Source organism: Corvus brachyrhynchos, unplaced genomic scaffold (genome assembly GCF_000691975.1).
Source record: "Corvus brachyrhynchos isolate BGI_N302 unplaced genomic scaffold, ASM69197v1 scaffold21, whole genome shotgun sequence".
NCBI lineage: Eukaryota > Metazoa > Chordata > Aves > Passeriformes > Corvidae > Corvus > Corvus brachyrhynchos.
The window spans coordinates 7,503,496-7,508,226 of NW_008236924.1; the positions used below are offsets into that span (position 1 = coordinate 7,503,496).

The window sequence follows — 4,731 nt, forward strand, 5'->3', positions numbered from 1 at the left end:
GGGCGCGGCCAGAAGCAGGTTGTTCCAGGGGTATCTTTGAGCCGAACTTTGAATCCCTGCCCTGTCCAGCAGTGACATCTCCCCGCAGGTGGAGTTCGCCTCCTCTCGTTTGTTTTTTTAAGATAAAATCTGCAGCTTCGAAGCCTGGAGACAAAGCTTCAGCACAGACCACACACAGTGCCCTCAAGGAGTTATTTAAGCAAACCACAAGCATTTCTCATGACCCACTCCTGGCAGAGCGAATCGAGAGCCACCATTTCAACTGCATTTAATCAAAACTTTCAAGGCTCCAAACTCATCAGAATCACCTCCTGCTCTATACTCAGCTCCACTCTCTATAATGAACTCTGTGGTCAGGAATTTTCCCTTTCTTGGCCAACCAGCACGAAGAGTATTGCTCAAGAGCAAAACCTAAAAGGACAGACTGGTTCCAGCTTACCACAGCCGTAATGTATGGTCCCATGAACCAGCCCACAGAGCACTCTGATTCCAGCTGATCACCCCCAAAGTCTGATCAAAACCAGCCCCATGTTCTCCACATAAGTCCTGTGGCCTTGCCCACTGCCCACCCCGAGGGAACACCCCAACAATGCCCTCAGCAATGCTTACTCTCTCACTCAGAAGGGTCACACGGGAACATGAACATTAATTTGTTTAAAACAGCAGCTCAGTGTCATGCCCATGACTCAAAACAAATTCAACCCCACTCTCTACCCAACAGCTTTGAGAGAACACAAATGAGGTCCTGAGCCTGGGAAATAGGTGCAAAAAGCACAGACTTTTGACATAATTAAAGCTGATCTCCATGTCAGGCCGTGTCTGACCCTAGGAGCTACCAGGATTTTTACTTTTTCCTCCTTTAAAAACCACCTATTTCAGCAGAGTTCTATCACTTCTGGCTGTAAACTTTCAACAGTGTAAGGTCATGTGAGGGATCATGGCCTCAATATAAAAATTTTTATACTATCAGAGCTCACTTCCAGACACAAAGCACTTTTATGTGGCATTAAGAGGTTTAGAAATGCCACTCATAAGAATTTTAAAATTCCACCCTGAACTGATGTGAGCACAGTGTGAACCTAGACCTCTGTTCCTGTTTATCTGGCTTTCGCACATGAGCTCCCAGCTCGTAGCCCAGTGTTCACATGGGGATGGGGCCTGCTCGTGCAAGGAGCAGCAGCAGACACAAAAATGTTATTTTTTGTAAAAGGCCTTGATACGGGCAGAGTAAGAAAAAGTGTAAGGGAAATACAATCAGTTCAGCCTTTAATGAAAGGTATTTCCAGCTCCTGAGTCACCACAAGAAAAATACAGGTGCACTGATCATCCCCAATGGAGAAAACTGACCCACCTGCACCGCTGCCGAGCCTGAGTACCAGTACCAGAGCCTGAGGCTGTGGGTTGGGCATCCTGCCATGTTCTGACATGGGAGCTCCCCACCATGTCCTGCCAGGACACAGTTCATCACATCTCAAATTAAAGCAGCCCAACAATTCACCTGCATCTCTCCTGTCCGCTGCTGCAGCACATCACCTGCCTCACACCAGGCACTGCTACAGGAACAGGGCCGTGCTCTGGGATTCCACTCCCTCAGGCAAAGAGGAATAAAAGAGAAGAAATGGTTATCACAGAAACAAGGACTTAAGCTCACTGGGAGAAGAAATAATTTCCACACTGCTTCAGTTTGACTCTACGCCTTGTATTTTGGAAAGGGAATTAGCCCTTTTCCCCCTAGCCACAATCCAGTTCTTTGTAGCCACACAGAATTAACCTCATTTACTATTAGGAAATGAACCGACCAGGCAGCTGGACTCTTGCACACGGTTTATGTCCTGATAAATAAGACCTGAAATTAGAGCCAGTCTGATGTTCTTCACTCAAAAGCAAGGATTGATGTGGCATTCAGAATGAGAAACTGCAAAACAGCTAAATCAGGAGATGCAGTTATTGTAGAAAGCTCAATCTTAACTCAGTGTTCTCCTCCATCAGCCTTACACTAATGGCCTCTATTCATGTAATTATAGACTATTAATTACACCAAACCATATTTCCATACTTTTGCAATGGTACTGTACCTCAAATTCACACACCATCCTGTAAAACTAGGACTGCTGTAAACTTAATTTCTGTGGGTTTCCCTCCAGAGTCATAAGGACTTCCATGAAGCTCCCAGCTGCTGGTGCCTGATTAACTCTGGTCATTGGAATGACTCACCAGGAAAATAAACCCACTTGTGGTCAACACAGCAGGAACAAAACTTACAAGCTGGTGGTAAGTGTAATAGTCATCATAAAAACAAAGGTAAAGTCTCCAAACCAGAAAATGGACTAATTTAGGTTCACTCCAGGTGAACGATCTTGTGTTAGAGCTCTCCTGCATGTGGACTGAGGTGTGCTCTGTGACATGACTGAGCGCAGCGGAGGAGCCTGCAGCCACCAGCCAGCTGGTCCCTTCACCACTCCATCCCACCTACAAGCTGGCGTCAGGGACCAGGAGCTTTGAGGCACATTTTAAACAGTTCCCAAGCAGACCTTCCTTCATGTTGTTAATTGGCCTCTTCTACTGATCCCACTGAAACCTAACCACACTTTCTGTGGTTACCCATGGAGGAATCTGCTGTCTGGAGCATATGAGGAAATAATTATTACTTTTTACATGCATCACTCCAAAGTATTTCAAAGGCCAAAAGCTTAGCCTAGAGGTGCCCCTAGGTAAAGAGCTTAGTTTTAAGGTGCCTCTGGCTGAGCTTTCATCTTAAAGGCCCCTACAAAGCTAACCCTCAAGTTTAAGGGCACCTTTGAGCTAAGCTTTAGTATCAGCTCTAACATAAGTGACTGAACATCCTGGCCTTCATGTCACCTCCACTGGAACCTCCTAAAATGCTGGTTCAGAGCCTGGACACAAACTGAGAGATGTGGAAAACCAGGAAATCATAAAAGGCTTCAGAGAAAACAAACAGAGAGGTACCAATGGGCTACTGAAACACAGGCATTGCTCCACTCTTTGGAGCATTTGTGAGCCAGGGTACTATTACACAAATATTCTGGAAATTATCATAACTTCCAAACAGGAAAACACACAGAGCTACCCAAAGGATGACAGAGGAGTTGCTGTGACTTACCAAGCAGCAGGGATCAGAATTCATCTGTGCCACTCTCTTGTCATTCAGTGTGTAATTTGGAAGCTCATGTAATTTCTGAAGATGAAATATAAATTCTCTTTCTGTTTCAACTGCTGCAGGACAGACCTGGACTGCTGGCGGGAGGAGAGCTCCCCACGGCCATCCTCGGGATAACTCCGGAGGCTGTGCCCTCTCTCGGGGGATGCTGGAGGTCGAGGACAAGGACTTTGTGTCCCCAGCGGCAGGGCGGAGCGAGGCTGCACCACGGGCCAGTGCTCACCCTCGCTGCGTACAGTCCCTGCCCTGTGTCCCGGCAGCTGCAGCCCAGGCAGAGCCTCGGCGCGATGCCAGCCGTTCTTCAGAGGCCTTGAAAGAAACATTCTTTGCCAAATACGTAATACTTAACCCACTGGGTTTTTAAAGCTATTTATTAAACTGCTTTTTCAGGCAGGAGGCAGCTCTTACCTTCTCTTCTTAGTTTTGCTAATGAGTTAGGGTGGAACAGGGTCTTTTAAACTCTCCAGACCTCAGTTTTACCCCAAGTTTATTACATGCATCTAATCATGGGTCTAAGAAAGGGTGCTGTTCAAGTTTCATTTTTTCTATGTTGTTTGCTATGAAGAAGAATGCATAGCACACCTGTGTGACATTTTTTCTTTAACTCTTTTTTTTTTTTCACCTCATTCCTGTCATATGACCTCCCTTAAAAGAGCACAGAGGTGTGCTTCTCCACTGACTTACTTGTTCCCATACAATAATCCAGAAGTGACTTGTTCAGGATATCTTAAGGGACTGTGCCTTTGGACAAAGTCAACATGAAAACAAGAGAAATCTTCAGAAAAATTCTCAAAGAAAGAACTTCAGAGTCAGTTATCTAATTGGATAATTTTATCTGCTTAGAACTTCAGAGAAACTTTAAAACAAAAAAGTCTATACTGTCTGCTTGGATTGAACTACAGCAGCCTGAGTAGCTGTAGTAACTTAGCCTAGAGTGTCATCACCTGCTGCCAAGTGCTCCTTGCTTGCCCCTTCCACTCCACATCCTCAGCAACCAAACATCCCTCCAGCATTTGCCTGGATTTTCCTCTTGGATCAGGTTGGTAATTCAGCCATATACACAGACTGATGGGTCTGCAGAAAACTGGGTGACAGGGTGGTGGTTTTCCTCATTAACTGATTTTGTTTAGAGCAAATGAGGAAAACCGCTGTGGTTCCACACGGGGAGCAGCAGTACTGGGAATGTAAATCCCACGGAGCTGTCTGGTGCCTGCGGATGACCCGTAGACCTGTCCGACAGCTCCCACACCGCGTCACACGGGGATGAATCCGCAAGAATGGGCTGTCCGCTGCGAGAGTCCCACGGAAGTCTCGGCAAACATAGTCCTACTGCTTTGCATTCCTACCCTGGAAATGTGAAGTTGAAACACTGCTGAGAACACTTCCTTTTCCCCAAATTGCTGCAGAGCTGTTTCGCCAAACATGCTCTGCTGACGGCAGGAGAGAGGTCGGGTGACCGGAGGCGGGCAGAGCGTGGCAGGATTATTCCATTTCCTCGGGAATATCCGGATGCATTTAAGGCCACATCTACAAACTACACACACCTGGAGCCG

At 46.5% G+C, this 4,731-nt stretch overlaps 1 protein-coding gene and 1 long non-coding RNA gene across 2 annotated transcripts in view; both read right to left on the reverse strand.

The window, feature by feature from the left end:
* LOC108445184 overlaps positions 1 to 3,280 on the reverse strand; it is a 4,748-nt gene extending 1,468 nt beyond the window's left edge. Inside the window, exon 1 of the long non-coding RNA XR_001859950.1 lies at positions 3,122 to 3,280. This is a non-coding gene — a long non-coding RNA (uncharacterized LOC108445184). The remainder of the gene's footprint in view (positions 1 to 3,121) is intronic.
* The window catches only part of PPP2R2B (protein phosphatase 2 regulatory subunit Bbeta), a 68,359-nt gene that overhangs the window by 60,806 nt on the left and 2,822 nt on the right, over positions 1 to 4,731 (reverse strand). The window lies entirely within an intron of this gene.